We start from the raw sequence: 24,916 nt of genomic DNA on the forward strand, positions 1-24,916 counted from the left end.
CCAATGTTTTCAAGATTACTTGTGTACAAAATTGGCCAGACTTTGCAGTTTCTTCTTCAATAAATCAGTGGAAGGTGGTGCAGATAATGGTAAAAATGTTCAGTGCCTCCTGTGAGTTGTTGATGCTGCTTGTCTTTTAAGTAAAATTGATAGGGGCTCTTGATTGACCCAGCCATACACAGAGCTGGTGCATACTTGGCTTGAGAAGACTTTGGTCAGTAAATGATGAAATACCGACACAGTGGTCACAACAAAGCTCCTTTCCCTGCATTTTAGTTTCCCTCGGGTATAGAGTGACATGTTATTGGCAGAGGATGTGCAGATAATCAGTTTGATCAGGCTGTTCGTTTTTTTAATGCTCTTTTACCAGAATCCATTCATAGTGATTAGTGTGTTCTCTGTTGGAACACGATGAGAACATTGTGTGAAGTGCACAGAAGTAGCTATTTGAGTATGTATGAAAATGTGAGGTAACCACTGTTACTCCTAAATTTCTGTGGAATTAAGTTTTCTCTCTCTCTCTCTCTCTGTCTGTGTGTGTGTGTGTGTGTGTGTGTGTGTGTGTGTGTGTGTGTGTTTGAAAATCCCAGAGGTTCAAGTTGGTAGTTTATATGTTGCAAGCGAAAAAAGCTTTTTAGTAAACTGAGGCACTAGCATTAGTTCCCTGTTCACTGTGACAAGGAAGCTAGTATAAAAAGTAGTTTGTGGTTTTGTTTGCAAAGAAGTGCTCATGGGATGAAAGCACTGCTTGAGATTATTCTGAGATGATGGGGGGATTGCTAAACATCTAGCATTTTAGTAAGGAGCTTGTCGGAGTATTTGTATAGTTGTAAAATTATTTGTTATTTTATGAGAAATTTCTTTATTCATAGCACATGGGCCATCATAGTTGAAGCATAAAAATTGGCATGGTATGCGTAGGTCTGTAAAATGTCCTGACAGTGATGTTCATAGGGACTTGTTGTATACTTTGATTCTTCATCTGTTTAACAGTAGACATAAGAAATGTATTAGTGGAGCAAGTAGCTGTGAAATTAGTAGTGTATGATTGATAGTATGGACGTGGCGCTTGAAGGAAGTGTTTGTTTAGCTGTGGGTGTTTTCATAATTGCCATGTGAGGAGAAGCAATACTCGTGATAGGCGACGAGAGGTACAGAGAGAAACACATTTATTGCGAGTATTGTATATCAGCAGCTCTTGGGCGGGTATCAAGTAAGACGCAAAGTGAAACGAAAGAGGAAGTATGCATGAAAGTGGCCAAATATCGACAAGAGTTCGCACTGTTAGGGTGAGGTGAATAAGCTAGTGCGGTGCGAAAATTTTCGAAGAGAGAGGCGGTTTTAAAGAAAGCACAAGAGTCCTATGAATGCCCTCTTGTGTGTTTCTCTTTCAGTGGCTATTTGGCATGTCTGCTTGCGCCATAGAAAGCTACTGTATGTGCCCCAGGCCCCCATCTAGCGGCCGGAGGTGCAAGCGGTGTTTACATACAGTCTCGCCTGAGGCAATGGTCTCTCATTTCGGAACGCAAGAAGCACTGGTAGCGCACAAAAATAGCCGAGTGAGATCATTGCGGCCAAGTAAGGGTAGAAGTAGGTTCTTTGCAGAATGTCTGAGCTTAAGAAATTCTTCGATAAGTAAATCGCGAAATGTGAAGAATGTGTCGTATTCTCGTAGGGCGTGTTGACGGTCTCGTGGCATAAGTAGCGAGCGGTGATAGCTTGCAAGCAAGATCATACTTCACAGGTTCATTTCTGTAGTATGTCTTCAACTCTCTCTAGTTCTACGCTGGAGTAGACGTAACCACGATGATGAGTGGTAGCACTCTCCCTGAGCGTGAGGCTTGCGATCAAGATTCATCGCATCTTGGTTGTAATCGATGATCGTTCACCACATTCTGAGGGATGTGGGAAGGGAATAGCGCTTTCCGAGTGGTGGTTTTATTATATAGATTAGAAGCATAAGTCATACTGTTGGTATCGGGACCCGCGTCGTTGCAGAAATGTCGCTACAGGTTGTGGAAAGACTTCGATTGCGACATGTCATGAAAGCCTCGTGGAAGTTTCTCGAGTGGCACGGGGACGAGCCATTTGATTTGGCCTGCTCCAAGTGCTAGGCTTGGATGACAACGACGTACTTTTGAGTTACAAGAATGAGTGAGCAACACAAGAAGAGTGCAATTGATGACCATAAAAAGCTGACACACAACACAGTCTCGATAATCACCACTAATGCATGATGTACGAAACATTTAGGAGGAGCACGTTTGGCTAGCAAACATGAATTGAGTGATTTGCAAGGCAGTGTTATCTGCAAGAAGGAATGCATGAAATTCGCAAATGAATAAGACTGGTTCAAATACTATCGACAGAAATTTTATTTCTGTTGTCAACTAGTATTAATTAGTTGTGTGGGAGCAGGGGGATATTTCCCTTGCACCATACATCTACATACACGTTGCGTGTGATGTGGCCTAGTTTTGCGTACAAAGAACTATCTAGTTGTCAGTTTTTTGAGTGAACGAGTGTGGTGGGGAGGAGAGAGATTAGTGTTAGATGCAGAGCAGTGCGGGCAGTTGTGTGTCGGACGTTGTATGTCGGACGGTGGGTCGCCGACAGGAATTATGCGTGCTGCCATCTGTCGGCAGGTGAGGTAATGAAGCAGCTTGAATGGTGACAGAAATGATGAAAATAGTTATCTAAAGAGTAATAGCGACGACAGTTGGCAGACAAGTAGACAAGACGGCAAGAATTTTCGGCGTTCTCGCGGAGAAGTAATAGAGAAGCAGCCATAAGTATTGAAGTGAGGGCGTTGATCGGCACTCTGGTTTCCCTTCAAAACGAATAAATCTTTCGCCTTTTACTAAAGATTTCCGTGGAGGGGAACATTAAATGAGTCTAGAAGGTATTTTTTGTAGTGCTCGGCTATTGCTGAGCCACAATCACAAGTAAAACGTAATGTGAGTAGCAAGAGGTAGATTGTGTTGTGAGAATGAAGGGCGTGGATTAGCGGATCACGTTTGGCCTGAAATGGCGTGCAGTGTGTTAGACGATTGTGTAGAGAGAGAGAGAGAGGGGGGGGGGGGTAGAGGGGGGCAGAGCTATTTATTGTCCTGCAAACTCTTGGTGAACCCTTTCCGTACCTCAGTTGTAGATGATTTGAGAATGTTTACTTGCACTGCAGTTGCACAACAGCATATAAGCTGATATTTGGAAGTGAATGATGAATGATTGTCTTTGTAATAAATACTGGTATGTGATAAGTAGATTTTGTTTTGAAAGCCAAAATAATTTTTACCGCAGAAGTTTGTGATTTGTAGGTATGATGTGAGTGAGATTTGGGCTGAAGATGGTGGTTAGTTGGGCAGGATGAGTATTTCAATTGTTTTCAATAGAGTGGATATTAGTGGCACTGGCTTGTTGCCATAATGTGGCATTGGTTCTTTGTTCATAACAGTGTACTCAGTTTTGTAGAAGATTTAGGTGAGAAAGAGACAGTTGTTGAATATGACATAGATAGCTAGAAATGAATTGAGTAGCAATTTCCTGCTAGGTGTAGTTTGGGTATGATGTGTCTCAGTGAGAGATAAATCTTGAAATTGAAGGGTTGTTCCTTGCTACAGTCTTGGAAACTATGTATCTGCTGTTGACTCCAATGTTTTCAAGATTACTTGTGTACAAAATTGGCCAGACTTTGCAGTTTCTTCTTCAATAAATCAGTGGAAGGTGGTGCAGATAATGGTAAAAATGTTCAGTGCCTCCTGTGAGTTGTTGATGCTGCTTGTCTTTTAAGTAAAATTGATAGGGGCTCTTGATTGACCCAGCCATACACAGAGCTGGTGCATACTTGGCTTGAGAAGACTTTGGTCAGTAAATGATGAAATACCGACACAGTGGTCACAACAAAGCTCCTTTCCCTGCATTTTAGTTTCCCTCGGGTATAGAGTGACATGTTATTGGCAGAGGATGTGCAGATAATCACTTTGATCAGGCTGTTCGTTTTTTTAATGCTCTTTTACCAGAATCCATTCATAGTGATTAGTGTGTTCTCTGTTGGAACACGATGAGAACATTGTGTGAAGTGCACAGAAGTAGCTATTTGAGTATGTATGAAAATGTGAGGTAACCACTGTTACTCCTAAATTTCTGTGGAATTAAGTTTTCTCTCTCGCTCTGTGTGTGTGTTTGAAAATCCCAGAGGTTCAAGTTGGTAGTTTATATGTTGCAAGCGAAAAAAGCTTTTTAGTAAACTGAGGCACTAGCATTAGTTCCCTGTTCACTGTGACAAGGAAGCTAGTATAGAAAGTAGTTTGTGGTTTTGTTTGCAAAGAAGTGCTCATGGGATGAAAGCACTGCTTGAGATTATTCTGAGATGATGGGGGGATTGCTAAACATCTAGCATTTTAGTAAGGAGCTTGTGGGAGTATTTGTATAGTTGTAAAATTATTTGTTATTTTATGAGAAATTTCTTTATTCATAGCACATGGGCCATCATAGGTGAAGCATAAAGATTGGCATGGTATGCGTAGGTCTGTAAAATGTCCTGACAGTGATGTTCATAGGGACTTGTTGTATACTTTGATTCTTCATCTGTTTAACAGTAGACATAAGAAATGTATTAGTGGAGCAAGTAGCTGTGAAATTAGTAGTGTATGATTGATAGTATGGACGTGGCGCTTGAAGGAAGTGTTTGTTTAGCTGTGGGTGTTTTCATAATTGCCATGTGAGGAGAAGCAATACTCGTGATAGGCGACGAGAGGTACAGAGAGAAACACATTTATTGCGAGTATTGTATATCAGCAGCTCTTGGGCGGGTATCAAGTAAGACGCAAAGTGAAACGAAAGAGGAAGTATGCATGAAAGTGGCCAAATATCGACAAGAGTTCGCACTGTTAGGGTGAGGTGAATAAGCTAGTGCGGTGCGAAAATTTTCGAAGAGAGAGGCGGTTTTAAAGAAAGCACAAGAGTCCTATGAATGCCCTCTTGTGTGTTTCTCTTTCAGTGGCTATTTGGCATGTCTGCTTGCGCCATAGAAAGCTACTGTATGTGCCCCAGGCCCCCATCTAGCGGCCGGAGGTGCAAGCGGTGTTTACATACAGTCTCGCCTGAGGCAATGGTCTCTCATTTCGGAACGCAAGAAGCACTGGTAGCGCACAAAAATAGCCGAGTGAGATCATTGCGGCCAAGTAAGGGTAGAAGTAGGTTCTTTGCAGAATGTCTGAGCTTAAGAAATTCTTCGATAAGTAAATCGCGAAATGTGAAGAATGTGTCGTATTCTCGTAGGGCGTGTTGACGGTCTCGTGGCATAAGTAGCGAGCGGTGATAGCTTGCAAGCAAGATCATACTTCACAGGTTCATTTCTGTAGTATGTCTTCAACTCTCTCTAGTTCTACGCTGGAGTAGACGTAACCACGATGATGAGTGGTAGCACTCTCCCTGAGCGTGAGGCTTGCGATCAAGATTCATCGCATCTTGGTTGTAATCGATGATCGTTCACCACATTCTGAGGGATGTGGGAAGGGAATAGCGCTTTCCGAGTGGTGGTTTTATTATATAGATTAGAAGCATAAGTCATACTGTTGGTATCGGGACCCGCGTCGTTGCAGAAATGTCGCTACAGGTTGTGGAAAGACTTCGATTGCGACATGTCATGAAAGCCTCGTGGAAGTTTCTCGAGTGGCACGGGGACGAGCCATTTGATTTGGCCTGCTCCAAGTGCTAGGCTTGGATGACAACGACGTACTTTTGAGTTACAAGAATGAGTGAGCAACACAAGAAGAGTGCAATTGATGACCATAAGAAGCTGACACACAACACAGTCTCGATAATCACCACTAATGCATGATGTACGAAACATTTAGGAGGAGCACGTTTGGCTAGCAAACATGAATTGAGTGATTTGCAAGGCAGTGTTATCTGCAAGAAGGAATGCATGAAATTCGCAAATGAATAAGACTGGTTCAAATACTATCGACAGAAATTTTATTTCTGTTGTCAACTAGTATTAATTAGTTGTGTGGGAGCAGGGGGATATTTCCCTTGCACCATACATCTACATACACGTTGCGTGTGATGTGGCCTAGTTTTGCGTACAAAGAACTATCTAGTTGTCAGTTTTTTGAGTGAACGAGTGTGGTGGGGAGGAGAGAGATTAGTGTTAGATGCAGAGCAGTGCGGGCAGTTGTGTGTCGGACGTTGTATGTCGGACGGTGGGTCGCCGACAGGAATTATGCGTGCTGCCATCTGTCGGCAGGTGAGGTGATGAAGCAGCTTGAATGGTGACAGAAATGATGAAAATAGTTATCTAAAGAGTAATAGCGACGACAGTTGGCAGACACTTATTTCAGCGTTGACAGTTAGTTTGGGGTGTGTGCTTGCATGACACTGGAAGTCTGTTGACGGTAGAGAAGTAGACAAGACGGCAAGAATTTTCGGCGTTCTCGCGGAGAAGTAATAGAGAAGCAGCCATAAGTATTGAAGTGAGGGCGTTGATCGGCACATTCGAGGGTTGGATTCCCTCACTTCCTCATCGAGGACTCGCACTGCCTGGGCTACTCTCAGGGTGTACCTTCAACGTGGAAGAGCCCCACTCGTGCTTGTCGCGTTGTTGCCCGTCTGCACGCCGTCACTGCTGCCCGCCGCCGCCGCTTGGTCTCCGTCTGTCGGTGCTCGCCGCCGCCGCCGTCGTCGTCTGTTCGCCGCCGCCGCTTGGTCGCCGTCTGTCGGTGCTCGCCGCTTCCTCTTCTGCCGCCGCCACCTGGTCGCCGCTTCTTCAGCCGCCGCCGCCGCTGTCGCCGTCTCTTGGTGCTCGCCGCTTCTTCTGCCGCCGTCTCTTGGTGCTCGCCGCTTCTTCTGCCGCCGTCTCTTGGTGCTCGCCGCTTCTTCTGCCGCCGTCTCTCGGTGTTCGCTGCCGCCTGCGATCATGGACGCCACAACTACCACCATCATCTACACCTCTCCTTCACTTGCCCCCACTGTAACGTCATGGAGTGCTTCCTCTGGGATTCACCCGTCTCATGCACCTCCCCTACTCAGTCTCCTCCCCATCTATCTCCTCTCCATCGATGTATCCCCACCTGTACGTCACTCCTGCTCCTACCCCTGTTACTGCCCCTGCTACTTCTCCCGCTACTGCCTCTGCCCCTGCTCCCAACCCCCCTCCCACTCCTGTCGCCCGCCGAGACGACTTCCCCCCTCTACCCCCTGCGACTACCGCTGCTTCCCCTACCAGAGTCTCCGCCCGCCGCGCCACAGTCGCCGCCACAGAGCGCCCTACCCTCTCATCCGGTGCTCCTGCCTCACAGGAGGGCCCTGCCTCCCACCACCTCCCCATCCATCCAGTCCCTCATCCCTCCTCCCAGGCAACACCCGCCAAAAAATCTTCCAAACGGCCCAGTGGCGACCTCTCCTCTACTCCTTCCTCCAAAAGGCCACTGCCCGCCCCGCCTCCCCCACCTCCCACTGACCCCACTATGGATACCACCCCACCTCCCTCCTCTCCAGCCCCCTCCCTGTATACCTTTGTCCTCGCAAACCCTGATCCGAAATTCCTGGATGCCCGCACCCTCACCCTTGAAATCCGGAAGTACATCCCCAGTGCACCCATCCCCCAACTTATCCCTCGCAGAGACTCTGTTCTCATCAAGTCTCCCTCTCCATCCTTCCATACTGATCTCCTCCGGCGCCTTCCCCGCATCACCTTTGGGCCCCACGCATCCCTCACCCCATTCCTTACATCCTCCTCTCCTCGCCAACCCCAACCGCCTCGTCGTCCGCCGACCCTCACTGCCGTCATCACAAAACTCAGCCCTGTGGTCACGGAGGCTGAGGTGTTGGCGGAACTGAATGCCCACGCCTCCCTGGAAATCCGCTCTGCCCGCCGTATTTACAACTCCTCTGGCCCTACTTTCCTCATGCGTATCTTTACAGAGTCCGCCTCCTCCATCGACCACCTCCTCACGCAGGGAGCCCTGATTTTCAACCGCCGCCACCCTGTTGACCCGTCCCGTTCCCCTCCTCAATCTTACCGCTGCCAGCGTTGTCTTCTGTACAATGACCACCTCACCCAGAACTGCAAGAACCCACCCACCTGCCCCCATTGTAAAGCCTCCCACTTCCTCAAACAGTGTCCCAACCTCGCCTCCCCCCCATCCTGCAACACCTGCAATGAACCTCACCCCACCTATTCCTCCAAATGCAAAGCCAAGCCCCCTCCCACCAACCCTGAACTCACTGTCCCCCTTCGCCCCATTGACCCACCTATCCACCCTAACAATTCCCTCCGCCCTCCCCCTACGGCAGACGACATCATCCGGTTCCTCACCGTCGTCCTGCAGAACATCCACCCCTTCCAGCGCCCCCACACACTCCAGCAGATTTCCCTCGCTGCCCGCTCTGTTTTCCACTTAAACACCTACGCCACATACTCCCACAACCAGGCCCACTTTACCTTCACCCGTCTAGACACCCTCGTTTAAGCCCCTCTACCCTTCCCGCACCCTTCCCGCACCCATTCTCATGGCTCGTCAACAGTATCGTCTCCTCTACCTCAGCATTCGCTCCCTCCTTGCAAACAAATACCTCTTCATGCATACCCTCTCCCAGCACCAGGTTGACTCCTTCATCCTTAATGAAACCTTCCTCCAACCCCGCCATGTGGTCCGCATCTCCCCTTATCTCCTTCACCGCACTGACAATCCCCTTCCCCTAGCTCGAGGCGGGGTCGCTATCGGCCACCTCCGGCATCTCCCTGTCCGGCCACAACCCCTCCTCAATGACCCAACCGAACACCTTCTCCTCAGCCTCTTTTTTCCCTCCCTCACCGTCACCTGTGCCACTATCTATATTCGCCCCGCAGCTCCTCTCCCCTTTGACTTCATTTCCCATGTTGACCGTACCTTCTCCACCTATGTGATCGCCGCTGACCTCAACATCCACAGCCGTGACCCTGCCACCCTTCGGCGGTGGCATCAGTTCCTTGCCACCCTCCATGGTGACCTTGTTCCTCTCCCACAGCACACCCGTCCTGAAAGTAACTCCACCCCCGATGTTATCCTCGCTTCCCCCAACCTCCTTGGTCGCATTGCCGTTGATGTCCTCGATCCCGTCGGTAGTGACCATCTCCCTGTCCTTCTCACCATCTCCTCTACCCGTCCTGCCACTGCAGCCACCCGCCCCCCTGCCCCTCCAAAGTCTGTCCATGACTACCACCGTGCCAATTGGGATGCCTACCGGGAATCCATTGCCTTACAGGTCGACAGCCACCCCCTCACTTTCCACCACCCTGATGACGTCACCCATGCCTCTTCCTTCCTCCAGAAGACCATCACTGACGCTGTGGAGGCTCATGTCCCTACCAAACTCATCCACCCTCACCGCCCTACGCTTCCTCCGCAGGCCGTCCTTCTTCTGCGTGAATCCCGCAGGCTCTACCGCTCCTTCCTCCGCACTCGTGACCGGGATACTCTCACCCGCCACCGGCAATTACAGCGACATATCCGGAACCTCCTTACAGCAAAGAAACGCCGGGACTGGCGTCAGACATGCACACGCCTCAACTCCACCCTCCCTGTCAACTCCTCCAAGTACTGGTCAGCCTTCCACCGCCTTACTGGTAGCCATCCCACCCCGCATTACCCCATCCTCCATGACGATCGCCCTTTTCCTGACAACCTCAGTAAGGCTAACCATTTTGCTTCCCACCTATCCGAGGTCTTCTCCATTCCTGACGATCCCCATTTTGATTACTCCCTCTTCCCCACTGTCCTTGACCGCACTGACACCTCGGTCCCCCCGCTCGCCCCTAGCTTCCAGTACTTGGATCGGCTACCCCCCTCCGACATCAACACTCCCATCACCATGCAAGACATCACACTCGTCCTCCGCTCCAAACGCAACACCGCCCCTGGTCATGATGGCGTCACCTACCGTCACCTCAAGGAATCCCCTCCATCCTTCCTGTCTGTCCTTGCTACCCTGTACAATGTCCTCCTCTCCACTGGATTTTACCCTGACCTGTGGAAGACTTCCCGTGTCCTGCTGTTCCCTAAGCCTAACAAACCCCCCTCTGCTACCTCTTCCTATCGTCCCATCTGCCTCACCTCCGTGTTCAGTAAGGTCTTTGAGGCCATCCTCTCTCGCCGTATCCACTGCCACCTTAACCAGCACCGCCTCCTTCCTCTTACCCAATGTGGCTTCCGGCCTTCCTTCTCTGCTGACGACCAGCTCCTTAACCTTACCCATCTTCTTTCCCTCCAACTTAACTCCCGTCGCTCTGCTATCTTTGTTTCCCTTGACCTCCAGAACGCCTATGACCGTGTCTGGCATCCCGGGCTCCTTTTCAAACTCCAGACCTATGCTCTCCCCATCAACTTCGTCCGTCTCGTTGCTTCCTTCCTCTCCCATCGTCCCTCCTATGTGACTATCCACAATTCCAACTCCCGTACTTTCTACCCCTCTGCCGGCGTGCCCCAAGGTTCTGTCCTTTCCCCTCTCCTCTATCTCCTGTACACTGCTGATATGCCCAAACCTCCCCCTCCTGTTCATCTTCTCCAGTTCGCTGATGACACCGCCTTCCTAGCCCTTTATCCTACCCTTCAACGGTCCCAACGTACTCTCCAAACCCACCTTGACCAATTCACCGCTTGGTGCAACCAGTGGTTCCTCCGTGTTAATCCCTCCAAGACCCAGGCGATCATCATAGGCCGCACCACCCGTTCCTTCCGCCTCCATGATTTCTACCTCACCATTTATGGCCGTCCTATCCACCTCACTCCTACCCTCAAATACCTTGGCCTCACCCTCGACCGCCACCTCACCTGGACTCCCCATCTCCTTACCATCCAAAACAAAGCTCACAACCGCCTCCGCCTCCTGAAACTCCTGTCCGGCTGGACATGGGGTCTGCATCCTTCTACCATCCTCCACACCTACAAATCCATGATCCGCCCCATCCTTTGTTATGCCAGCATCGCTTGGATTTCCGCCCCTCCCCGGTTCTATAACGCCCTCCAAATCCTCGAACGCCATGCGCTCCGCCTCGCCTTCCGCATCCGCCTTCCGTCCCCCACGCGCATCCTCTATGACCTCATCCCCTTCCCCCACCTTCTCCTTTTCCTTGAACACATCCGCACCCTCTATGTTGTCCGTCGCCTTGATCCCCCTCACCCCCTGGTGTCTCCCTTCCTCTCCACTCCCGACCAGTTGCCGCGCCTTTACCGTTGTGTCCCTCCCTCTCTCCATCTCCACACCCTCCATCTCCTTTCCCAACACAACTTCCACCGTCTATCGCTCCCGGATGATGAGCTTCGCCCTGACATCTACCCTTCCTACCAACTCTAACCCCCTCTTCCTGCCTCCTCCTCAGGGCTCCCTCTCCTCCCCCTCCCTCCTTCTGAGCGGATTTCCCCTCCCCCTCCATCTCTTGTGCCTTCTTTCAGTGTCTCTGCGCTCCCTCCTGCCCTGTCTTCCCTTTTCCTCTCCCGCCCCATGTGTCTCCTGCCTCTTCGTGAACCCACGGTTACCCCTCCTCCCTTCCTCCCGCCGCTTCCCCAGCTGCCCCATGCTCTCCCCTCCTTTTCCATCCTCTCTGCCCTTTCCCTCGGCAGGTCCCACCTGGTAGTTTTATTCTTCGTCGTGTGTGCTCCGAGTGGGTTTTAAGTGTGTTGTTTCGGAGTGTTTTTAATACTGTGGCCGACTTTTAACCTGTGCCTGTGCATCTAGTGACTTCCATGTGTTTTAAGAATCACCAATTGTGTTTTTTAACTTTCTGGTGACTTTTTTAACTGTCCCCAATGAACGTCTACATGTCAGTGTATTTTTCCCTCCATTTTCTCCCCTTATATTGTTTTATGTTCCCCTTTTTTACCTCCTTATGTATGTATTATTTTATTCTTGTTTTAATTGTCCTGTCACTCGGCTGAAGAGCGGCGGATTGTGCTGCTGACAGCCCTCCCCTGCCCATATGGGGCAGGGGAATGAAATCACAATAAAGAAAAAAAAAAAAAAAAAAAACAGGCGTTGATCGGCACTCTGGTTTCCCTTCAAAACGAATAAATCTTTCGCCTTTTACTAAAGATTTCCGTGGAGGGGAACATTAAATGAGTCTAGAAGGTATTTTTTGTAGTGCTCGGCTATTGCTGAGCCACAATCACAAGTAAAACGTAATGTGAGTAGCAAGAGGTAGATTGTGTTGTGAGAATGAAGGGCGTGGATTAGCGGATCACGTTTGGCCTGAAATGGCGTGCAGTGTGTTAGACGATTGTGTAGAGAGAGAGAGTGAGAGGGGGGTAGAGGGGGACAGAGCTATTTATTGTCCTGCAAACTCTTGGTGAACCCTTTCCGTACCTCAGTTGTAGATGATTTGAGAATGTTTACTTGCACTGCAGTTGCACAACAGCATATAAGCTGATATTTGGAAGTGAATGATGAATGATTGTCTTTGTAATAAATACTGGTATGTGATAAGTAGATTTTGTTTTGAAAGCCAAAATAATTTTTACCGCAGAAGTTTGTGATTTGTAGGTATGATGTGAGTGAGATTTGGGCTGAAGATGGTGGTTAGTTGGGCAGGATGAGTATTTCAATTGTTTTCAATAGAGTGGATATTAGTGGCACTGGCTTGTTGCCATAATGTGGCATTGGTTCTTTGTTCATAACAGTGTACTCAGTTTTGTAGAAGATTTAGGTGAGAAAGAGACAGTTGTTGAATATGACATAGATAGCTAGAAATGAATTGAGTAGCAATTTCCTGCTAGGTGTAGTTTGGGTATGATGTGTCTCAGTGAGAGATAAATCTTGAAATTGAAGGGTTGTTCCTTGCTACAGTCTTGGAAACTATGTATCTGCTGTTGACTCCAATGTTTTCAAGATTACTTGTGTACAAAATTGGCCAGACTTTGCAGTTTCTTCTTCAATAAATCAGTGGAAGGTGGTGCAGATAATGGTAAAAATGTTCAGTGCCTCCTGTGAGTTGTTGATGCTGCTTGTCTTTTAAGTAAAATTGATAGGGGCTCTTGATTGACCCAGCCATACACAGAGCTGGTGCATACTTGGCTTGAGAAGACTTTGGTCAGTAAATGATGAAATACCGACACAGTGGTCACAACAAAGCTCCTTTCCCTGCATTTTAGTTTCCCTCGGGTATAGAGTGACATGTTATTGGCAGAGGATGTGCAGATAATCACTTTGATCAGGCTGTTCGTTTTTTTAATGCTCTTTTACCAGAATCCATTCATAGTGATTAGTGTGTTCTCTGTTGGAACACGATGAGAACATTGTGTGAAGTGCACAGAAGTAGCTATTTGAGTATGTATGAAAATGTGAGGTAACCACTGTTACTCCTAAATTTCTTTGGAAGTAAGTTTTCTGTCTGTGTGTGTGTGTTTGAAAATCCCAGAGGTTCAAGTTGGTAGTTTATATGTTGCAAGCGAAAAAAGCTTTTTAGTAAACTGAGGCACTAGCATTAGTTCCCTGTTCACTGTGACAAGGAAGCTAGTATAAAAAGTAGTTTGTGGTTTTGTTTGCAAAGAAGTGCTCATGGGATGAAAGCACTGCTTGAGATTATTCTGAGATGATGGGGGGGGATTGCTAAACATCTAGCATTTTAGTAAGGAGCTTGTCGGAGTATTTGTATAGTTGTAAGATTATTTGTTATTTTATGAGAAATTTCTTTATTCATAGCACATGGGCCATCATAGTTGAAGCATAAAGATTGGCATGGTATGCGTAGGTCTGTAAAATGTCCTGACAGTGATGTTCATAGGGACTTGTTGTATACTTTGATTCTTCATCTGTTTAACAGTAGACATAAGAAATGTATTAGTGGAGCAAGTAGCTGTGAAATTAGTAGTGTATGATTGATAGTATGGACGTGGCGCTTGAAGGAAGTGTTTGTTTAGCTGTGGGTGTTTTCATAATTGCCATGTGAGGAGAAGCAATACTCGTGATAGGCGACGAGAGGTACAGAGAGAAACACATTTATTGCGAGTATTGTATATCAGCAGCTCTTGGGCGGGTATCAAGTAAGACGCAAAGTGAAACGAAAGAGGAAGTATGCATGAAAGTGGCCAAATATCGACAAGAGTTCGCACTGTTAGGGTGAGGTGAATAAGCTAGTGCGGTGCGAAAATTTTCGAAGAGAGAGGCGGTTTTAAAGAAAGCACAAGAGTCCTATGAATGCCCTCTTGTGTGTTTCTCTTTCAGTGGCTATTTGGCATGTCTGCTTGCGCCATAGAAAGCTACTGTATGTGCCCCAGGCCCCCATCTAGCGGCCGGAGGTGCAAGCGGTGTTTACATACAGTCTCGCCTGAGGCAATGGTCTCTCATTTCGGAACGCAAGAAGCACTGGTAGCGCACAAAAATAGCCGAGTGAGATCATTGCGGCCAAGTAAGGGTAGAAGTAGGTTCTTTGCAGAATGTCTGAGCTTAAGAAATTCTTCGATAAGTAAATCGCGAAATGTGAAGAATGTGTCGTATTCTCGTAGGGCGTGTTGACGGTCTCGTGGCATAAGTAGCGAGCGGTGATAGCTTGCAAGCATCTCTGGCGGTACACCGCAAGGTTACCGCCCTTCGATAGTGCCCTTCTAGCGCTTATCGAAGTGTTAGGTGTTCCAGGTGCCAGCCAGCCCAGAAGCAGCAGCAGCAGCAGCAGCAGCAGCAGCAGCAGTTCCCGGTCCCGGCCTGCAGCAGTGGTCGGGCAGCCAGCCAGCCCTCCGGTGGCAGCAGCAGCAGTCCCGCCAGCAGCAGCTCCGCCAGCAGCAGCCGCCGCCGCCGCCGCCGCCGCCGCCCCGGCCCCGGCCCCGTCCGCGGCAGCAGCGTTCCTGCCTCTCGCCGTCCAGCCAGCAGCAGCAGCAGCAGCAGCAGCAGCAGCAGCCGCCGCCCCGGCCCCGTCCGCGGCAGCAGCGTTCCCGCCGTCCGCCGTCCCCCAGTGTGTGTCCTGTCCTTTAGTGCTGTGTTTTTTCTTCTCCTTGTCATCATGTCCGCCCCCACCACCACCGTCACTACTACCACCACCGTCATCGTGTATACGTCCCCTTCCGCCGCCTCCACCACTATCACTTGGTGTGCCCAGTCCCACCCCCCTCCTTCCATCCCTCCCCTCCTCTCTATCCCTTCGCCCTCGCTCTTTGTCCCCCCCTCTTCCGCTTCTTCCTCTCGTTCTGATCCCTTCCCCCCACTCCCCCAGCCTGTCACTGCAGCTCCGGCTCGGGTGGTGGCCCGTCGGGCCACTGCCCACGCCCAGCTTTCCCCGTCGCCATCGCCATCTCCGCCGCCGCCACCACCACCACCACCGCCATCTTCGTCGCCGTCACCATCACTGCCACCTTCGCCTGCACCGTCACAGTCATCTCCGGCGCCGACTGTTGCGTCCGTGCCGGGACCTGCCCCTTCCCACCACCTCCCCATCGTTCCCGTCCCTCTTATCACCACCCGCCCATCTGCAGCTGTCAAACGCCCTAGTGGCGCCCCCACTTCCTCTGCTCCTAAAAAGGCTCCACCCCGCCCCCCATCCCCACCCCAAAATGCCATGGACGTCTCCCCACCTGGCCCCGTTCCCTCCTCCTCCTCCTCCCCACCCGGTCTCTACAAATATCTCCTGTCCCGTCCCGATCCTTCCTTCCTCGAGGCCCGGAATCTCTCCCTCCTCCTCCGCCGCCATTTCCCTGGCGCCCCCATATCTCTCCTTACTCCCAGACGGGACTCTGTTCTTATCTCCTCCCCCAGCCCGACCCTCCATACTGACATCCTCTCCCGCCTCCCCATCACCCATTTTGGTCCTAACGCCTCCCTCACCCCTGCTCCCTCTCCTTCTCCTACCCGCCAACCCCAACCCCCGCGTCGCCCGCCGACCCTCACCGCCGTGATCACTCGGCTTAGTCCGTCGATCACGGAGGAGGTGGTGTTGGCGGAGCTGAAGGCCCATCCCACCCTGGAGGTGCGGGCAGTCCGCCGCATTTTTAACGCGACCGGCCCCACCCGCCTTATGCGGGTGTTCTCTGAGGATGCCCCCTCCATTGACCGCCTCCTGAAGGAGGGTGCCCTCCTCTTCAATCAGCGGTACAAGGTCGACCCCTCCCGTTCCCCCCCTCAATCCCTGCGCTGCCAGAGATGTCTGCGCTACAATGCACATACAACAGCCGAGTGCCGCGAGGCCCCCACCTGCCCGCATTGTCGACAAGCGCACTTTCTCCGGCAGTGCCCCAACCTCCAATCCCCTCCCTCCTGTAATACCTGCAGCCTCCCCCACCCTACCTACTCCCAAAAGTGTAAAGCCCGGCCCCCTCCCACCACCCCTGAACTCACCGTACCTGTCCGTCCCCTGGACGCCCCCACCCCTCCTGGCAATTCCCTTCGTCCCCCCCCTACTGCTGAGGACATCATCAGGTTCCTCACTATTGTCCTCCAAAACGTCCATCCCTTTCAGTGCCCCCACACCCTCCAACAGATCTCCCTCGCCGCCCGTTCCATATTCCACCTTAAAATGTACGCCACCTATTCCAATAACCAGGCCCATTTCACCTTCTCCCGCCTTGACACCCTCGTCTAAATCCTATCATGGCGCGACAGCATCGTATCCTTTTCAACAATATCCGCTCCCTTCCCGCCAACAAGAACCTCTTCCTGCACACCCTTGCTACCCACCGTGTGGGTGCCTTCCTCCTCAATGAAACCTTTCTCCAACCCCACCACTCCATTCACACCTCCCCCTATCTCCTCCACCGATCCGATAATCCCCTCCCAGTGGCGCGTGGCGGCGTTGCCATTGGCCACCACCGCCAGATCCCCGTTCGGCTCCAACCTCTCCTTCCCGACCCCACCGAACACCTGATCCTTAGTCTCTTCTTCCCCGGCCTTACCGTTACCTGTGCCACCATCTATGTCCGCCCTAACGCCCCTCTTCCTTTCGACTTCCTCTCCCACATCGACCGTACCTTCTCCTCCTATGTGATCGCCGCCGACCTCAACATCCATAGTCGCTCCGCTGCCCAGTTACGGCGGTGGCATCGGTTCCTCTCCTCCCTTCAAGGCGACCTCATCCCCATCCCCCAGCACACCCGCCCCGAATCCAATTCCACTCCCGATGTTATTCTTTCCTCCCCCAACCTCCTTGGTCGCATTACGGTGGATGTCCTGGAGCCTATTGGTAGTGACCATCTCCCTGTCCTCCTCACCGTTTCAGACGGTCGTCGCCCCCGCCCCGACCCTCGTACTGACCCTCCCCCCAAGTACATCCATGACTATTCCCGTGCCGACTGGAATGCCTACCGGGATACCCTCTCCACTCAGGTCGACAGCCACCCTCTCGCCTACCGCCGTCCCGATGATGTCTCCCATGCCGCCTCCTTTCTCCAGCAGACCTTGTCTGAGGCCGTGGAGGCCCACGTCCCTACTGTTGCCATCCACCCCCACCGTCCTACCTTGCCACCACAGGCCGTCCTCCTCCTCCGTGCATCCCGTCGTCTCTACCGTGCCTTCCTCCGCACGCGTGACCCGGACACCCTACGACGCCACCGGCAACTACAGCGACACATTCGAAATTTGCTCGCGGCTAAGAAACGCCGGGACTGGCGACAGACATGCACCCGTTTAAATGCTACCCTTCCTATAAACTCGTCCAAGTTCTGGACCGCCTTCCGTCGCCTTACCGGAACAAAGCCCTCCCCCTACTATCCTCTTCTCCACGATGACCACCCATTCCCTGACGCCCTTAGTAAGGACAACCACTTTGCCTCCTACCTGTCCGATGTGTTTTCCATCCCTGATGATCCCCGGTTCGATTACTCCCTCTTCCCCGATATCCGCGATCGAACTGACACCTCTGTCCCTCCCCTTGCTCCTGGTTTCCAGTACTTGGACAACATTCCACACACGGAACTTAATGCCCCCATCACTACACAGGATCTCATTACTACACTCCGCACCAAACGCAACACCGCTCCTGGTCACGATCGTGTCACCTACCGTCACCTTCGTGAAGCTCCTGTCTCTTTCCTCTCCACCCTGGCCAGGCTCTACAATGTAGTCCTGTCCACTGGTTACTACCCCGACCTGTGGAAAACCTCTCGTATCCTCATGTTCCTCAAACCTGGCAAATCGCCGTCCGCCGTCTCCTCCTACCGTCCCATCAGCCTTACCTCGGTCTTCAGCAAGGTCCTGGAATCTATCCTCACCCGCCGCATCCACCAGCATCTCCGCCAGCACCGCCTCCTCCCCGTTACCCAGTGTGGCTTTCGGCCGTCCTTCTCTTCCGACGATCTTCTCCTTCACCTCACTCATCTCCTTTCCGAACAGCTCAATTCCCGTCGCTCCGCAATCTTCCTCTCTCTTGACCTCGAACGCGCATATGACCGCGTATGGCATTCCGGTCTCCTCTTCAAGCTCCAAACCTTCGCCCTTCCCATTAACTACGTTCGTCTGATCGGTTCCTTTCTCTCCCGCCGTCCTTCCCATGTCACCATCCATAACACCGATTCCTACACCTTTTTCCCCTCCGCCGGTGTGCCCCAAGGCTCCGTCCTCTCCCCCCTTCTGTACTTGTTGTACACGGCGGACATGCCGCCGCCGCCACCCCCCGTCCACCTTCTCCAGTTTGCCGATGACACCGCCTTCCTTGCCCTTGCCCCCACCCTGCAACGCTCCCAACACCTTCTCCACTCCCATCTTGACCGGTTCACCGCTTGGTGCAACCAGTGGTTGCTCAAGGTCAATCCTTCCAAAACCCAGGCGATCATTGTAGGCAAAACCACTCCTTCCTTCCGCCTCCTTGATTTCTATCTCACCGTTTATGGCCGTCCCATCGCTCTCACCCCCACCCTTAAGTACCTTGGCGTCACCCTCGACCGTCGTCTCTCCTGGACTCCCCATCTCCAGACAATCCAAGCCAAGGCACGTTCCCGACTCCGTCTCCTCAAGCTCCTTTCTGGCCGTACGTGGGGTCTGGACCCCTCCACCATCCTCCACACCTATAAGTCCCTCATCCGCCCTATCCTCTGTTACGCCCATCCAGCCTGGATCTCCGCCCCCCCTTCCTTTTATAAATCCCTCCAAATCCTTGAACGCCATGCTCTCCGCCTTGCCTATCGCATCCGTCTCCCCTCCCCCACGCGGATCCTGTATGACCTTATCCCCTTCCCCCACCTCCTCCTCTTCCTCGAAAGGATACGAATCCTCTACACCTCCCGTAAACTCGATCCTCCTCACCCGCTCGTCTCCCCGATCCTCTCCCACCCCCGCCCGCTGCCGCGCCTGTACTCCCATGTCCCACCCGGTCTCCATCTCTCCACCCTCCTTACCCTCTCCCGAGGTGGCTTCCGCCGGCTCCCTCTCCCTGATGATGTCCTCCTCCCCTCCATCTACCCCTCCTATCAACTTTGATCCCCCCCTCCTCCTGTGTCCTATCCTTTAGGCACCCTCCCTCCCTCCTATCCCCTCCCTTCTCTTTCCTTTCCCCCCTCCCTCCTCCCCTCTCCCCCGGGCTTCCCCACCCCCTTCCTCCCTCCCCCTCTCTCCTTTGCCCATGGCATCCCTGCTCTCCCCTCTCGCTCTCCCTCTCCACTTCCTCCTCCTCCTCTCTTGGCAGGTCCCCGGACTCGCACACGCATAGTGAACATTCGCGCGCCGGAGATCATCGCCTTCTGTGTCTCGTGTGTGTGCCGCCGTTTAGTGTTTTTGGTGTCCGCCGTCCCACTACTACGTTCACTTGTGCCGTCGGATTCATCAGTGTTGTGTGCACCGTGCCAATGTGTTATCAGTGTTGTTATCGTCACGTGTGAACGACTCCGTGTTTTTTGTGTCTATGTGACATCTTTCTTTTGCCCGTCACTTTGTTTCATTGTCTTTCTCCGTTTTTCTACTTTTGTAAACCGCTGTGGCTGAAGAGCGGCGTAGTGTGCCGCTGCCAGCCTACTTGCTTTGTACAGGTATTAAAATAACAATAAAGTAAAAAAAAAAAAAAAAAAAAAGCTTGCAAGCAAGATCATACTTCACAGGATCATTTCTGTAGTATGTCTTCAACTCTCTCTAGTTCAACGCTGGAGTAGACGTAACCACGATGATGAGTGGTAGCACTCTCCCTGAGCGTGAGGCTTGCGATCAAGATTCATCGCATCTTGGTTGTAATCGATGATCGTTCACCACATTCTGAGGGATGTGGGAAGGGAATAGCGCTTTCCGAGTGGTGGTTTTATTATATAGATTAGAAGCATAAGTCATACTGTTGGTATCGGGACCCGCGTCGTTGCAGAAATGTCGCTACAGGTTGTGGAAAGACTTCGATTGCGACATGTCATGAAAGCCTCGTGGAAGTTTCTCGAGTGGCACGGGGACGAGCCATTTGATTTGGCCTGCTCCAAGTGCTAGGCTTGGATGACAACGACGTACTTTTGAGTTACAAGAATGAGTGAGCAACACAAGAAGAGTGCAATTGATGACCATAAAAAGCTGACACACAACACAGTCTCGATAATCACCACTAATGCATGATGTACGAAACATTTAGGAGGAGCACGTTTGGCTAGCAAACATGAATTGAGTGATTTGCAAGGCAGTGTTATCTGCAAGAAGGAATGCATGAAATTCGCAAATGAATAAGACTGGTTCAAATACTATCGACAGAAATTTTATTTCTGTTGTCAACTAGTATTAATTAGTTGTGTGGGAGCAGGGGGATATTTCCCTTGCACCATACATCTACATACACGTTGCGTGTGATATGGCCTAGTTTTGCGTACAAAGAACTATCTAGTTGTCAGTTTTTTGAGTGAACGAGTGTTGTGGGGAGGAGAGAGATTAGTGTTAGATGCAGAGCAGTGCGGGCAGTTGTGTGTCGGACGTTGTATGTCGGACGGTGGGTCGCCGACAGGAATTATGCGTGCTGCCATCTGTCGGCAGGTGAGGTAATGAAGCAGCTTGAATGGTGACAGAAATGATGAAAATAGTTATCTAAAGAGTAATAGCGACGACAGTTGGCAGACACTTATTTCAGCGTTGACAGTTAGTTTGGGGTGTGTGCTTGCATGACACTGGAAGTCTGTTGACGGTAGAGAAGTAGACAAGACGGCAAGAATTTTCGGCGTTCTCGCGGAGAAGTAATAGAGAAGCAGCCATAAGTATTGAAGTGAGGGCGTTGATCGGCTCCCACCCAGTCTCCATCTCTCCACCCTCCTTACCCTCTCCCAAGGTGGCTTCCGCCAACTCCCCCTCCCTGATGATGTCCTCCTCCCCTCCATCTACCCCTCCTACCAACTTTGATCCTTCCACCCCCCTCCTGTGCATGCTCCTCAGGGCACCCTCCCTCTCTTCTCTCCCTTTTTCCCTCCCCCCCTCCTTTTCTCTCCCCTCCTCCCCCGGGCCTCCCCTCCCCTGTCCCTCTCCCTCCTGCCCCCGTCTCCTCCGCCATTGGCGTCCTTTTCTCCCTTCTCCCCCACCTCACCCCCGTTCCCCTCTTGGCAGGTCCCCCGACTCGCACACGCTACGTGGACTTTCGCGCGCCGGAGATCGCCGCCATCAGTGTCTCGTGTGTGCCTTCGTGTTTAGTGTTCAGTGTTCCCCGTCACACTCCATTGTTCACCAGTGCCATCGTCTTCTTCGGTGTTTGTGCGTCGTCTCAACAGTTTGCAGTGTGGTTTTTATCGTCGAGTGTGAACGGCTCCGTGTTTGTCTCTCTGTGTCTCCTGTTTTTCGCCCACCATTTTGCAACTTTTATGTTTTTCTCATGTTTTTGCTGCTTCTGTCTTCTTTGGCTGAAGAGCAGCGTAGTGTGCTGCTGCCAGCCTGCCTATTGTATAGGCTTTAAAATGACAATAAAGTAAAAAAAAAAAAGCGTTGATCGGCACTCTGGTTTCCCTTCAAAACGAATAAATCTTTCGCCTTTTACTAAAGATTTCCGTGGAGGGGAACATTAAATGAGTCTAGAAGGTATTTTTTGTAGTGCTCGGCTATTGCTGAGCCACAATCACAAGTAAAACGTAATGTGAGTAGCAAGAGGTAGATTGTGTTGTGAGAATGAAGGGCGTGGATTAGCGGATCACGTTTGGCCTGAAATGGCGTGCAGTGTGTTAGACGATTGTGTAGAGAGAGAGAGAGGGGGGTAGAGGGGGACAGAGCTATTTATTGTCCTGCAAACTCTTGGTGAACCCTTTCCGTACCTCAGTTGTAGATGATTTGAGAATGTTTACTTGCACTGCAGTTGCACAACAGCATATAAGCTGATATTTGGAAGTGAATGATGAATGATTGTCTTTGTAATAAATACTGGTATGTGATAAGTAGATTTTGTTTTGAAAGCCAAAATAATTTTTACCGCAGAAGTTTGTGATTTGTAGGTATGATGTGAGTGAGATTTGGGCTGAAGATGGTGGTTAGTTGGGCAGGATGAGTATTTCAATTGTTTTCAATAGAGTGGATATTAGTGGCACTGGCTTGTTGCCATAATGTGGCATTGGTTCTTTGTTCATAACAGTGTACTCAGTTTTGTAGAAGATTTAGGTGAGAAAGAGACAGTTGTTGAATATGACATAGATAGCTAGAAATGAATTGAGTAGCAATTTCCTGCTAGGTGTAGTTTGGGTATGATGTGTCTCAGTGAGAGATAAATCTTGAAATTGAAGGGTTGTTCCTTGCTACAGTCTTGGAAACTATGTATCTGCTGTTGACTCCAATGTTTTCAAGATTACTTGTGTACAAAATTGGCCAGACTTTGCAGTTTCTTCTTCAATAAATCAGTGGAAGGTGGTGCAGATAATGGTAAAAATGTTCAGTGCCTCCTGTGAGTTGTTGATGCTGCTTGTCTTTTAAGTAAAATTGATAGGGGCTCTTGATTGACCCAGCCATACACAGAGCTGGTGCATACTTGGCTTGAGAAGACTTTGGTCAGTAAATGATGAAATACCGACACAGTGGTCACAACAAAGCTCCTTTCCCTGCATTTTAGTTTCCCTCGGGTATAGAGTGACATGATATTGGTAGAGGATGTGCAGATAATCACTTTGATCAGGCTGTTCGTTTTTTTAATGCTCTTTTACCAGAATCCATTCATAGTGATTAGTGTGTTCTGTGTTGGAACACGATGAGAACATTGTGTGAAGTGCACAGAAGTAGCTATTTGAGTATGTATGAAAATGTGAGGTAACCACTGTTACTCCTAAATTTCTGTGGAATTAAGTTTTCTGTGTGTGTGTGTGTGTGTGTTTGAAAATCCCAGAGGTTCAAGTTGGTAGTTTATATGTTGCAAGCGAAAAAAGCTTTTTAGTAAACTGAGGCACTAGCATTAGTTCCCTGTTCACTGTGACAAGGAAGCTAGTATAAAAAGTAGTTTGTGGTTTTGTTTGCAAAGAAGTGATCATGGGATGAAAGCACTGCTTGAGATTATTCTGAGATGATGGGGGGGATTGCTAAACATCTAGCATTTTAGTAAGGAGCTTGTCGGAGTATTTGTATAGTTGTAAGATTATTTGTTATTTTATGAGAAATTTCTTTATTCATAGCACATGGGCCATCATAGTTGAAGCATAAAGATTGGCATGGTATGCGTAGGTCTGTAAAATGTCCTGACAGTGATGTTCATAGGGACTTGTTGTATACTTTGATTCTTCAGCTGTTTAACAGTAGACATAAGAAATGTATTAGTGGAGCAAGTAGCTGTGAAATTAGTAGTGTATGATTGATAGTATGGACGTGGCGCTTGAAGGAAGTGTTTGTTTAGCTGTGGGTGTTTTCATAATTGCCATGTGAGGAGAAGCAATACTCGTGATAGGCGACGAGAGGTAGAGAGAAACACATTTATTGCGAGTATTGTATATCAGCAGCACTTGGGCGGGTATCAAGTAAGACGCAAAGTTTTTTTTTTTTTTTTTTTTCTTCATTGAATTTCAATTGCCCCCTGAAGGGGGCGGGCTGGCAGCAGCTGACTACGCCGCTCTGCAGCCTACAGAATTTGTGTTAAAAAGAGGAAGATAATAAAAAATAACAGTTGGCGATAAAATCGGTGACTTAAAGGTAAAATGGCAGAAAATTCTAGAACTGAAAACATAAAACACATGGGTGATGATGCTAAGATAATACACAAGAAGCAGAAAAATAACAGACAGACAGTTAAAAAAAAACACGGCGACAGTCTGGTTTCTGTTCGCAAGATATAAAATGCACACCTAGCGACAGCATGATTTCTGTTCGCAACACTGTGGAAAGACGCACAATACTGAACACTCACTTAAACACGGCACTAAAAAGTGGGCACAAATATGACATACCACAGCCGAGAGCAGGTGGGGGGGAAGCTGGACAGATGATGAAGAAAATAAAAAAGGGGGGAAGGAGAAGAAAAGTGAAGGGTGGGAGGGGGGAAAGAAGCCAATGGAGAAGACCCATAAGAGGGGTTGGGGGTGCTGAGCAGACGTGCCAGGGAGTGGGGAAGGCAGAGGAGGGGAATGCAAAAGGACTCGGGGGGGTGGGGGAGGTGAAGGGACACAAGGGGAGGTGGGGCGGGAGAAAACACAGGATGGAAGGGGGGAGGAAGAGGGAGCCCAGGGAAAGGTCGGAGGAAAGGAGGGGGGTGAGGATCAGAGTTGATAGGAAGGATAAATGGAGGGAGAGAGGGCATCACCCGGTAGGGGGAGTTGACGGAAGCCACCTTGGGAAAGGAGATGGAGGGTGTAGAGATGGAGGGTAGGGGGGACACAACGGTGAAGATGTGGCAGGGGGCAGGGATGGGAGAGGAGAGGAGCAACCAGGGGGTGAGGGGGTTCAAGACGGCGGAAGGTGTAGAGGATGCGGATATGTTCGAGGAATAGGAGCAGATGGGGGAAAGGAATGAGATCATAGAGGATCTGCGTGGGGGACGGGAGGCGGATACGGAAGGCGAGGCGGAGTGCATGACGCTCAAGGATCTGGAGGGACTGATAGAGTTTGGGGGGGGGGCAGA

General features: G+C 50.3%; 6 non-coding genes across 6 annotated transcripts; all 6 read left to right on the plus strand.

The window, feature by feature from the left end:
• Positions 1-1,727: 1,727 nt before the first annotated feature.
• On the plus strand, positions 1,728-1,934 carry LOC126254571 (small nucleolar RNA U3). The gene has a single exon (XR_007546239.1). It is a non-coding gene; the product is annotated as a small nucleolar RNA U3 (small nucleolar RNA).
• Positions 1,935-2,816: 882 nt separating this feature from the next.
• LOC126254618 (U5 spliceosomal RNA) lies at positions 2,817-2,935 on the plus strand. The gene has a single exon (XR_007546279.1). It is a non-coding gene; the product is annotated as a U5 spliceosomal RNA (small nuclear RNA).
• Positions 2,936-5,332: 2,397 nt separating this feature from the next.
• LOC126254572 (small nucleolar RNA U3) lies at positions 5,333-5,539 on the plus strand. The gene has a single exon (XR_007546240.1). It is a non-coding gene; the product is annotated as a small nucleolar RNA U3 (small nucleolar RNA).
• Positions 5,540-12,022: 6,483 nt separating this feature from the next.
• On the plus strand, positions 12,023-12,141 carry LOC126254619 (U5 spliceosomal RNA). The gene has a single exon (XR_007546280.1). It is a non-coding gene; the product is annotated as a U5 spliceosomal RNA (small nuclear RNA).
• Positions 12,142-19,968: 7,827 nt separating this feature from the next.
• On the plus strand, positions 19,969-20,175 carry LOC126254545 (small nucleolar RNA U3). Its single transcript, XR_007546217.1, has one exon. It is a non-coding gene; the product is annotated as a small nucleolar RNA U3 (small nucleolar RNA).
• A 1,651-nt stretch (positions 20,176-21,826) lies between these two features.
• Positions 21,827-21,945, plus strand: LOC126254620 (U5 spliceosomal RNA). Its single transcript, XR_007546281.1, has one exon. It is a non-coding gene; the product is annotated as a U5 spliceosomal RNA (small nuclear RNA).
• The last annotated feature ends 2,971 nt before the right edge of the window (positions 21,946-24,916 follow it).

Source organism: Schistocerca nitens, chromosome 4 (assembly GCF_023898315.1).
Source record: "Schistocerca nitens isolate TAMUIC-IGC-003100 chromosome 4, iqSchNite1.1, whole genome shotgun sequence".
Lineage (NCBI taxonomy): Eukaryota > Metazoa > Arthropoda > Insecta > Orthoptera > Acrididae > Schistocerca > Schistocerca nitens.